The sequence below is a fragment of the Dromiciops gliroides genome, chromosome 3, assembly GCF_019393635.1.
Source record: "Dromiciops gliroides isolate mDroGli1 chromosome 3, mDroGli1.pri, whole genome shotgun sequence".
Lineage (NCBI taxonomy): Eukaryota > Metazoa > Chordata > Mammalia > Microbiotheria > Microbiotheriidae > Dromiciops > Dromiciops gliroides.
In genome coordinates, this window is record NC_057863.1 from 117,382,326 (window position 1) to 117,395,822 (window position 13,497).

A 13,497-nucleotide genomic window follows, 5' to 3' on the forward strand; every position below is an offset into this window, starting at 1 on the left:
CAGAGCTATTGCTCATTCAATTAAATTTAAAAATATTTGCTCAACTACTATCATATACAGAGCACTGAGGATTTATATAAGGGTAAAAATACAAAATTAGTGAGATAGATCCATACTTTCAAGGACTTTACAATTCAGTAGAAGGATTAAGATAAATTTATAAGTATATATTTCAGTATATACAAGGTAGCATGATTCATTGACTCAAAGAATGTTAAAACAGGAAGAAACTTTTCACTTTTCACACAAATCAAATCAGATCTAAATAATTGGAAAGATATCAATAGCTCATGGATAGGCAGATCTAATATAGTAAAAATGGCAATTCTACCTAAATTAATTTACTTATTCAGTTCCATACCAATCAACCTAAAAATTATTTTATAGAGCTAGAAAAAATAATAACAAAATTCATCTGGAAAAACAAAAAGTCAAGAACATCAAGGGAAATAATGAAAAAAAGGGAGAGACCTTCAGAGTGTCCTTGTATCGCTTCTTCTCAATACCATGTGAATGTTTGCCTTGTGTGAATTCTAAAAAAAATAGTCTTTTTAGACAAGCACATGTTTGCCATTTGAACAAGGTAGCCAGCCCAGCAGAGTTGCATTCTCTGCAGTAGAGTTTGAATGCCTTGCAGTTTAATTAAAGAAAGGACCTCAATGTCTGGTACCTTATCCTGCCAGGTGAACTTCAGAATCTTCCTAAGACAATTCAAATGGAAACAAATCACTTAATTCTTCTATACTGTAAACTATAATATATAAATGGTTAAGTGGATACAAAGTCAACTGAGATGAAAAAGTACTAAGATATGGGGGATACAGGGATGGCAGAGTAAGAACTGGAAACAGAGGCAATCATTGTATAATAATCTATTGGGTTTTGTTTCCCTTTAAAGGGAAAATTTTGCAACTTCTTCCACACTTTAAAACACCTAATAGAAATTTGACTGCAAAGCAAGGACTAGGTGACCTCTTGGCAGAGACTTGTTATAACCCAAGCTTAACATTGCGTGATCAAAGCTTGACTTTCTGACATTTAGTTCCAGAGCATTAAAATTTGTAGTTTGTTCATCATAATCAATAAACCACATTTAAGGCAGGCTGATTTCAAAAGACAGTTTTCAGGGGACTAGTTGCTAAAAACCTACTAATGCAGGCATAACATTAAAATGAAATGGAAAATGATAGACATAAAGCTGAACTCTTAAACACCTAAATATTTGAATTATCTCACATGGAAAAATTATAAGTCAAATCTTCTTAAAAGATTCTACTGGATTTATATAAGCAAGGTTCCAAATATTTTTTTTCTATTCAATTATTTTAAAGGGTAACCAAATATGTTCAATCAATCAACCAATTAATCAACATGAATTTACTAAGTACCTAGTAGGTTCTAATTATATTAGCCAGAGGAAATGCAAAGCCCTTCCCCTACCCCTCACCCCAAAATTGAAATAGTCCTTACTTGCAAGGAATTTATCATAGTGGTTAACATGTACATATGAAAATAAAAACGGGCTAAATTTATATGATAACAAGGGAAGGCAATAGCATTGTAATGAGTAAGGAAAGGCTTCATGGAGGAGGAGATGCTCCTGCTGGAACTTAAAGGAAATGAGGGATTATGTGAGTCTGAGAGGAAGAAGTACAAGTAAAGTGCATCCCAGGCATGGAGGACAACTATGGCAAGCGCTTACACACTGGAGATGGAGTCCTACATGCAAGTAACTTGTTGATTGTAAATGGTTTCTATTTATTTTGTTTTTTGTGGGGCAATGAGGGTTAAGTGACTTGCCCAGGGTCACACAGCTAGTAAGTGTCAAATGTCTGAACCTAGATTTGAACTCATGTGTTCCTGAATCCAGGGCTGGTGCTTCATCCACTACACCACCTGGCTGACGCAAATGGTTCCTATTTATAGAAGAATGACAGAGGTCAGAAACTTCTCCCTCTGTTGACTCACCTAAACTCATTTTCTACTCCTCTAAAAAGTATATATTGAAATAGAACCCTTCTCCTAATGAAATACATCAACTAATTTGAGCACTTTTAATTTTATAAATTATCATTCCATCCATAAGTGGTATGTAGGGAGTAGGTATACTCAATTCTATTTTAGAGATGAGGCATTAAAAAAACTAGATTGAAATAACTAGGTGGCACAGAGGATTGATCACTGGGCCTGGAGATAAGAAGACCTGAGTTCCAATCCAAAATCAGACACTGAATAGCTGTGTGACCTTGTGTATGTCATTTAACCTCTTTTTATCACAGTTTCCTTATCTTTAAAATGGGGATAACAAAAGCCTACCTCCCAGAGTTGTTTTGAGGATCAAGTGAAATAATAATTGTAAAGCTCTCAACACAATTCCTGGGCTATGTAAATATTAGCTATTATTAAAAATTATTATTAACTGACTGATTGATTCATCCATCCATTTATTCATTAAATAGAAATCTATTAGTCACATTCTATATGCAAAGCACCCTGGAAGGTACTAGAGTAGATGCAATGATATATTAGACACAGTACCTGCCTTCAAGTTGACAATTTAATAGATGACTTATATGACTTGAATCCAAATAATTAGATTATAAATTAAAATATAAGTGAATAAAGAGACATACAGACAAGTCTCACAAGAAAAAAAAGTGGATCTTTCATAAGGTCTATGGAAGCCTCTGGAATAAATCATGAAGAAAGAAATGAGAAGTCAAGTGAATTTTTAAAATTAAATAAAAGCCCTCTAGAAATTAATTAGAAAGAGTAAGTAGCTTAGAAGAGAAAGTGGCAAATCTTCCTCAAGGAATCAACTCCTTGCAAATGAAATTAAACAATCCAGAAATCAAAAACTCCATATGACAAAATGAAATAATAGAAAAAAAATATGATTTAACGAGGATGGGGGTGGAGGTGGGGAAGCAAATGTCATGTAACCAATATAAAAAAATCGACATGGAAAACATGTCAAGATCAATACTTGTCAATAAATAATAAACATTATACTTCCTGAAAACCATGATCCAAAACAAATATTTATATATATTTATTTTCTCATGTAGGAGAAATAGCAAATTGTAACCACTTCTTCCTTTTATATTTTTATATCTTTATATTCTTCCTTCCCTTTTCCCTCTTTAATTACTCAAAACAGATTGACTCCATTATCACCTCCCCTCAGCCTCTTTTACTTATTTACCTTCTTCTGGGAGTTTTAAGTTCACCAGTTTTCAGAAGGCCCCATGATGGCTTGAATGTCCCTGAGAGAAACAGCAGGAAACATCTTCCCAATACCAAATAGAGCAATGTAAAACCTCAGCTCTCAGATATCAACAGCCAAATTTTGGGGGCTCTGAACTCTCTGGAGATTCTAGAGATATTAGAGATATAGAAGATCCGATGCTCTGAACCTCAAAAATGGAGAGGGGTCTTGCTTCCAGAAGTAGAGGTCAATGCAAGAACCCAAGAGTTCCAGAGCAGATCAAGCAGGGAAATCATAATTGAAAACCACCCAGATCTTAGAATCAGAGAACAATGTAATGATAGAAAGAATGTAACAACCAAATCCCAAAAGGAGCCCTAAAAGGAAAAGTCCCAGGAATATCATAATCAAAAAGCAAAGCTCCAGGGGGGAAAAAGAACAATAAACCACAAAAACTACAGTTTTTCAAAAAGAAGCAAATGTAAGTAATCATAAGAAACTACTGTCAGAATAATACAAGACTTAGCAACTTCTACTAAGAATGAGAGATCTTGGAATATAATATATTCTAAAAGGCAAAATACATAGACTTAAAACCAAAGAGAATTTATCCTGTAAAATTGAGTAGAATCCTGTCAGAAGAAAAAAAAATTCAAACTTTTCTGTGAAAAGATTAGAGTTGAACAGGGATTTTGAAATACAAACACAAGAATACAGAGAAACTAAAAAGGCAAGCTATTTTGAGAATATTGGAAGGAGCTAGATGACAATATCATCTTAGGTGGTGGTGGTGGGGGATATTCCTTGAGATCCTTGATGTTGTGTAAAAGGTTTTGAAAGAGACAGATAAGAAAAAGAGGTGCTGAGGGGAGGAGTGCTTCTGTTTTGGGGATTTTAAAAGGAAAAATAGAAGGGAGAGTGTAAGAATACACTAAAATAGAAGGGGAAAGAACGGGTTGGAACTTACTATTTCTCATCATCGGAATACATGAGAAGATAGATAAACAAATATTTAAGAAGTGGTAGAGGGAATGTGGATCAAAAGAGCCTCACTCTTATCAGAAATAGATAAAGTGAGGTTAAACACACAATTTGGGGTATAAATACATAAAACTTTTCAGGGAAACAAGTAGGAATACAAAGTGGGAAAGAGATAAGACAGAGCAATAATAGATACCAGCAATATATATGTGTGTGTGTGTGTGTGTGTGTGTGTTATATGTCTGTGTATATGTACAAGTGTGTATGTAAAATATATATATGTATATATGTGTGTGTGTATATATATATATGTATAAGTGTGTATATGTATGCATATATTTTTGTGTCCTGGAATGCAGGTTAGCCTCCTGAAGAGAGGACTAAAAGGCTGAGGAGAAAAAAGAACATGAATTTATCAGATATTTGGAAAACGGATGGACAAATATATATATATATATATATATATATATATATATATATATATATATATATATATATATATATATATATATATATATATATATATATGAGACAAAAGATTCAGTGATTCTTTGGTAGAATTGACACAGAATACAGTAAGCAGAAACAAGAGAAAAATTTATGCAAGGACAAGACTGTGAAGTTAAATGATGTTAAATTCTGTTAAAAGGAAAGATCAATCATATTTCCTGAGGACCAACAATGAGACATGTTCTCAACCTACTGAAAGAGAGGATCATGGTCAGAAAGTACAGTCATACATTTTTGGACATGGCCATTGTGTGGATTTATTTTGATTGATTGTACTTGTTTGTTACAAGTTGTTTTTCATTAAGATATTTTAAAATTTTGTTTTTCCCCTTTAATCTTTCTCTTGGTTAATGTGAGGATGGAGAAATTAGCTATAGTGATGCAAGAAAAAAATTCCATTATAACAGTTTTTAAAATGACAGGAACAGTGTGAAATGGAGTTTCATAGTTTCATAAAGAAACCCCTTTTTGCATTCTCTGTGTATGGGAAATATTTTTTTAAAGATAATTTCAGAATATCAGGAAATAAAATTTAAAATAATCCTGGAATTTAAAAGTGTTTTCATAGTAGAATCTTTTGATAATTCTATTACATCCAATCCCCCCTCAAAAAAAAATTAAGAGGTAATTATATACCAATCTAAGGTATTCCTATTCGAAGTTTGATGTTTTCAAAATTTAGCAAAGATAACATTAAAATGTCAACTACCTATGGCATTGGAATTTGTACCCAAAGTTTAGAAATTTTACATTCGTGAAAAATCATTTAATATGTTATTAAAATGATTGATTTCTCACTAATTTAATTTCCTTGTTCTCTAGATAATTTAAATATTTATATTTTTCTAACATAGTATTTCATTAGTATATTTGTTATTAGAATCCTATTGTATAAGAATACTCTTTAAACCATTTCATTGTCACACACTATATTTCTAAACTAAGAATTAATTCTGTTAATTCTATTCTCTCCCATGGCTCAGATCTGCCTCTTCCTCTCTTCTTTGTATCAAAATATAGCTACTAATCCTGAGCCCTATTCCTCCTGATTTAATATTCTTACATCCATTGATCTTTTCCACACTTTCCATGTTCACTCAATCCCCACCCCCCACGACCATATATAAAATGTAATACATTGCTCCTCCATCTTAGAAATTAGAATGGAAAACTGAGCATTGGATTGGGAGTAAGGAATGTTATTCTCCTTTCACATCAACAAAAATAAATCCAATATCCCAAAAATATTAAATCTCTGTACCCTGTTTCCAAAAGACCTGAGGCAGGTCTTGGTAGGTGTTTTATATACCCAAACCCTCAATATTTTCCCCCAATGGAGTTCACAGTAGCTAACTTTTAAGGGAAGCTAGGTGGCTCAATGGATAGACCACAGGGCTGGGGGTCAGGAAGACTTGAGTTCAAATCCAGAACCAGATGCTTCCTAGCTGTGTGATGATGGGCAAGTTACTTAACCCTGCTTTCCTCAGTTTCTTCATATATAAAAAGAAATGGAGAAAGAAATGGCAAATCACTCCAAGATCTTTCCCAAGAAAACTCCAAACAGAGTCATGAAGAATCAGATGTGATTAAAAAGTGTCCAACAACAAGAACAAAAACAACACTATGACAATCCCAATTAAAGAGATTTAGCACACCTGTTGTTACCCTATGAGTCTTGTAGCTGTTCCTGCTCACTGCTCTCTGTTAAGTTAGGTTCTCTTCCTCTTCCAAAGATGGCACAAGCATAAAGGGAAAAGTGGAAAGCATTTTTAACATAACTGTTCATCTCATCTGGGTACAAAATTACACTTGACCAACAAATGGCCTCCATAAATCCAGTCTTTCCTCTGCCAAAATAATCATTTTAATGCCCAAATCAGATTACATTACTTCCTTACTCAAGCACCTTTAGTAGTTTCTCCTTGTCTTTATCCTATAGGATATAATATAAAAGCATATTCTGGCATGCAAGGCCTTCATTATACTATTTCAAATATATCATTCAATGTTTATTTTAAACACTCCTCATCATGAATCCTATGCTTTTGTCAAATTATTCTTTAATCTTGTTCTATCTTCTCTGGACTTCCTCTGTCTCCATACATTTCTGTATTTTCTCTCCCATGTCTGAAATGAACTCTTTTTATATTGCTATATAATGAAATCCCTCTTTCTTTTCAAGGCTAAGCTTATGTGACTCCCCTATAAATGTCCCTCTCTCCTTTATGCCTCTATTTTATTGTTGGGCATAAAGCTTCCCTATATCTCTTCAGTTTTTCTGTTTGAACTCTTTTAAGTGTTTATCTCATCTTTATGATAATTATATGTGATACCCACCTACTAGATTGAAAGCTCCTGAGGACAGGAACTATGCCATTTATGTCTATGAATGGGTAGACCCAAGTTTCTACAGCTAGTAAATATCTAAGGAAAGATTATGAATTCATGTCTGTGAGATTTGGCCAGTGTTTTATCCTCAGTGACCAGCCAAGGTTTGTTCGTTTGTTTATTTATTTGTTTGTTTATTTATTTATTCTTTCATTCATTCATTCATTCATTTCTTTATTTATCTATTTATGTATCTGTCTATCTATCTATGTATCTATTTATTTATTTCAGAAATATTTCCTGAATTTCAATTATATTATTTTTATAATGGATAAAGCTAGGCAAGGAGTCAGTAATACCTAGGTTCAAATCCTCCCTCTGGCCCTACCTAGCCATGAGAGCTATTTGTTGTTGTTCAGTTGTTTCAGTCATGCTGACTCTTTTTCACCCTATTTGGGGTTTTCTTGGGAAAGATCTTGGAGTGCTTTGCTATTTCCTTCTCCAGTTCCTTTTCCAGATGAGGAAACTGAGGCAAACAGGGTTAAATGACTTGCCCAGCATCCCACAGTTAGGAAGTGTCTGATGCCAGATTTGTACTTAGGTCTTCCTGCCTTCAGACCCAGCACTCTATCCACTGAGCCGAGTATGTGCCTCCTACATAAGTGTTATTATTGTTTTTGTTGTTTTTTTATTGTTATTAGTTAATCATTATTTCCACATCTATTCAGTCATAAACTGGAGTATTTAAACTCAAATAAAAAACTAACAGAATGGCAGAAAATACATGAGATCATTTTAATCTCTTTTTGTTATAGATGAAAAAACTGAGACCCATGAATTCTGTGATAATTTAATCTGGGTTGAATTAAAGTTTATCTATATATTCCTGATAAAGGACAGATATGCTCTAGAAATAAGTAGTAAAGAAAAAAAACACATTGCACAGGAGTATTTTTAACCTTCTTAGAACTAGTTGTGACTTTATCAAAATGTTTCTAAGAGTTGTATAATTGTTATTTGAGGTTTTTATGACCCCATCTTTTGGCTAGATTTTTTTAAAAAAACCTCAGCGGGCTCACTGGCCTCTGGGGCTCTGCGAACTGCACGGTGCTCCACCCACTGGTTGTAGCCATCTCCATGGTGCTGGCACTTCACATTATCACCACTCGCTGACGCCTACATGGACCTGGCAAAATTATAATGATTGGAAGCCTAGTGAGGGCAGTCACGTGACTGTCAGAGTGGCCAGCCAATTGGTGGGGGGCTGTCTGGGGTCTTTTGGGAAGAAGGGGGGAGGAGATTTGCCATTCTAACTGTAAGCTGGAATGTGACAGGACTCTGCTGTGTATTCTCAGCTGATTCCTGGGTGGTGGTGTTATTCAGGTTGTATAATTTCCCTTTCCCCATTTTATTTCCTTTCCCTTGATCCTACTAATCCTGTTTGTTTGTTTGTTTTTTTTTTTAAGTTTGTTATTGTTAAATAAATCCTGCTGTTTTGAGGGAGGCTGCCTGTCTCCTTCCTTGCCCCAATATTGCGGCAAGCCACTTAGCTAACACTCCCCAAGTAAAAACTGGTCCCCACAGAGTTGATAACTAAAAATAATCTTACCTATTACTTAATGTATTTCTGGGGGGAAAAAGCAAGTTATAAACATTTGCTTACACAGTAGTATCATTGTATAACTTGAAAGTACAATTTGATTTCCTTATTTTTTTTTTATCTGTTTAAGTCTGATTTAATTTTCTCCAATTAGTTCAAATTACTTTTCCTATACAGGGCTCCTAAAATGTCTTTCTTAATTTGGAGAGTTTAAATTTAAAAAATAAATAAAGTAAGTAATAGACAAAAAGAAATAAGATATTGGATGCTTCATGAGGAAAACCAGAATACTTTGTTCTTAAGGAAATGGCAACATCCTGTCCAAATGATTCATCACAGGAACAGGTCAACCCTTCATTCCCTAAGGATCCCAGCAGAGGTCAAACTCTGGAAGGAAAGACTAGAAAGGTGGAAAACAAATGGCCTATCTATTGTCCGAGGGTCAGTCTTCCTAAATTGAGAAGCTCATCCTCATGACCTTATAGATGAGTTGATACATTTTTCAACTATATTGTTTCACCAAAATTTAGAGGAGCTTTGATCTGTGTCATTTGAAAAAATCCCACCAATTATGAAAACCCAGGTGTCTGAAATATTTAAGTAACAATGGATTTATTAATATTAGGGGTTTTCATATATACATGACCATGCTCCCAGTTCTTAGAAGAAGGAAATATATGACCCCTCTACACTGGAATAATCTTCACTTTAAGTAGTTGTCTCAATATTTCTCAACATTGTTAGCTTAATTTCAAAAAGATGATAAACAAATAGCCCTTTTAAAAATTTTGTTATATTTTTAAACATTTTATATTCATGGACCTTAAAACTTCCAGAAAAAAACATTTTTAGATTCTCTGTATTTGCTAAAGTATCATACTCATACATACATACACACATACATAGGTATAAATATTATATATTTACACACATATGTGCATACATATATATATATGCATATGTATGTGTGTATACATGTGTGTGTTCACCTCCCCCCCCTGCCCTAGTTTACATACAGTTTTCTTGGGTTAGAGAACTTCTGTATTGCTTTATTCTATTGTCTTAAATTGTCAATCTGTGCTTTACATGAGGAAATATTCTATCACATCTATCTATTACTGGTGACTCTGAAATGTTTTAGCAGTGGGCAAGGCTGTAGATTTCACACCATAAAAAAAATAAAGGTGTTGTGTACTCTCCCTCAAGTTAGAGACTTTCAAAATATAAGAAAACAATAATATATAACATATAAGATGTGTGTATATGCCATTTGATGATATAAACACAAATATATAGCTATATATTGTGTCTGTCTATCTGTGGCTATCATGTATCTATTTGTCCATCTTGTTAATCATTATACCCTTGAATCCTGGAAATCAAAGTTGGTTTCTGGTTTTATGTGTCTTAGAAAGGGGAAGAGGGCATGGGAGTGTCAGAACAGAAATATCCTCACCACCTCTGAACAATATACTTCGTTTAATTCTCTCTGTTTCCACTGCCAGTAACTTGATATGGTCTCTCTCATTATCACCATCTGGATAATTGCAATGTCCTCCTCGTGGGTCTTCCTCCAGTGATGCCCTCTGCTCTTAAAGCCATTCTATGCAATATAGCGAGAAAATATTTCTTTTATTCATCTGGGCATGACATTCATTTTTATCATATACTTTTACTGTCCTATCAAATAAAATTTTAACTGTAAAATGAAGGGTTGGACTAGATTATGTTTAATGTTCCTTCAACCTCTAAATCTATGATACTATATGAATCTATGATAGTATACCTGACAATTTAGGACCTTTACAACTGTCCCCACTCTACTTGTCTATTCTTCTAGTCACTTGTATTAATGCCTTCCATATACTCTATGATCCAACCAAAATAAACTATTCTCCTCTTTCTAAATACACACTATACTCTCATACTCATACTCTCCTTTCCTTTACTTACTGTAATTATTATACTTGTAATTCCCTTTTTCTCAACATTCAAATGCCACCTAAGCCAAAAAGCTTCCCTGGATTTCCCTGGTTTGTAACTATAGTTTCTCCCTTTAGATCTCGCATAGCATTTTTTTTTCTTTAAGGAACTTATTATACACTATTATGTTTTATAATTATCTGCATTGGTGTTTTATGACCTTACTATATGGGGTATCCCAAAAGTCAAAGTGCTGGTTCCTGCAGGTTCTTGCACTTATTTTAAGTGCTTGAAGGTCAGGGACCCTGTTTTATCCAATTTTCCATCACCTTCAGTACTTGATCAAGTAAATGGTTGTTGCAGGATAATATGACATATTAAAAAAAAAAAACATATTCCAAAGAAGCACATCAGTGTGCATGGCGACATACCCTTGCTGTCCCTAGACATTTTCTTCCTGATGTAAAGAATCTGATCAATACCACAGAGTTTCAAAGCTTGATGGAAACAAGGGTTACTTAAGGTTGCTTTGTTTGGCATAGCGGCCCAACAATTCTCTTTCAACAGGCAACGTTTACACCTGAGTACAGAAAATCCAGAACAAATTTATAGTCTAAAGACTTTTGTTGATTGATACCTTTTCCCCTCATTTATTTCTAGTAGAAAAATAAAATTGAGACAAAAAAATGGCACTTCCTAGGACAATGGTTTTAGGTTAAGATATACATATCAAACATGGTGAAACTTTCTAATTACACATTCTTAGCCATGTCCAAATGTTACAGTTTATTTAATGCATGTTCATACATTGTCTTAAATTTTTGAACAGACTTGAAAGAGAAGATAATTAGGTTTTGTCTAAAACATTAAAAATAATTCTAGTGTTTTTATTTCTGTACCTAGTCCGAATAATCTTCATCTTTCACTGTTATAAAATCCAGAGTAGCACAAAGCAACTGGTTGGACAGAATTTTCAGCTATGTTTTACAGAATCCAAAACTTTATCTTAATTGGATTGATTTAGACAATGAATCTAGATGTTGGTGATTATCTTCAATTAATCAATCATAGAATTACAGGATCTAAGATTTGGAAGAAACCTCACAGTTTATCTAATCTAGTCTGTACCCGAAGCATGAATCCACTCAATCCATGACAAGTAGTTATCTACCCCTGATTGAAAACTTCCAGTAAGAAGAAATTCACTAATTTCCAAGATAGCCCATTCCTTTTCAGACAGCTATACTTATTACAATACTCTTCCTTATAGTTAGCTGAAAACTGCCTCCTTCTAGCAACCACATAGTGTTACTAGTTCTTTTTCTTCCCTACAGCCACAGAGAATAAAGATAGATAACAACACATCAAACATTTGATGATAGTTATCAAGTCATCTCTGGCCCAGGTGAAAAATCCTCATATGATTGCATTTGGAATGCCCTCACTATCCAGTTTCTTACTCTGGCCATGTAAGATGGCAAATCATCAAACAAACAAGAAAAACCCCACCTTTCAGTGGCTATCTATTGATTCTAGGATATAATACAAATGTCTTTGTCTTGCACTGAAGTTTCTACCAGCCTGGCTCCAGCCTCATGTCACTTTACTCCTTTCAAGAAATCTTGTTTTGTTTTTTTTTCTAGCACAGAACTATATGTTGACTACTACCATAATCATCATTATTAAATATTATTACCACTATTACATTACTTTACACAGTCCAACCACCCCAGCCTACCTGTTCTCCTTCATACAACATTCCATTTACTAAATCTATGATGTTGCACAAACTGTCACTCAAAATACATAGGCTTGAAATGTGTTTGTTCCCTTTTCACTTCTACCTCTTAGAATCTACTTCTTTCAAAACTCAAGTACCATCTTCTACATGAGGTCTTTCTTGATGATTGCCCCAGCTACTGCATCTTTACCATTTACTTTATTTATGCATATAGAAATAAATACATATTAAAATATTTTTCTTGTTATCACTTACATTTCCAGTTATATCCTTCCCTCCTCAGAAAACAATCAGTAAAAACAACAGCAAAAAGATAACATATAAATAAAACTAATTTGCATTTTGAAAAAGTCTGATAATATATTCAGTGTTTCATTCTAATAGTACCCCACCTCTGAAAAGAAAGTGGGGATATACCTTCTCATATCTCTTCTGTGGAAACGAGCTTAGTTATAATTTCACAATATTATATGTTGATTTTTCTTCTTTTTTCCCCTCCCATTTATATCACTATGTTTACTGTGTATTTTGTTTTCCTGGTTCTGATTACTTCACATTGGCTCACATAAGCCTTCCCATGCTCTGTATTCACCATATTCATTGTTTCTTATAGCACAATAATGTTCCATTCAAATGCCAAAAATATTCCCCAGTCTATAGGCATCTACTTTGGATACAATTCTTTGTTACTTCAAAAATAGTGTATGTATATGTGTGTGTGTGTGTGTGTGTGTGTGTGTGTGTGTATGACCTTCGTTTATTTATGATTGACCTGCCTATCAGTGGAATCTCTGTGTCAAAGGGGATGAATACTTTAGTCTCTTTGTTTGCATTCCTGAATGGTCAGAACAAATCACATATCCATGAACATGGCATTAATGTACCTGTCTTTCTACATCCTTGCCTCCAACATTGACTACATTTTGTACATACTTTGCATTTACCCATTTTTTTGTTGAGTCTTTTTTCAGTTGTGAACAACTCTTTATGATCCCATCTGGAGTGATTAGATATTTCCTTCTCCAGCTCATTTTACAGATAAGGAAACTGAGGCAAACAGGGTTAAGTTACTTTCTCAGAGGTTGCATAGCCAGTCCAAGGCCAGATTTGAATTAAAAAAGATGAGTCTTCCTGACTTCAGACCCAGTATTCTATCTACTGTATCACCTAGCTTCCCCCTCATATGCTCATATGTGTAAAATATAG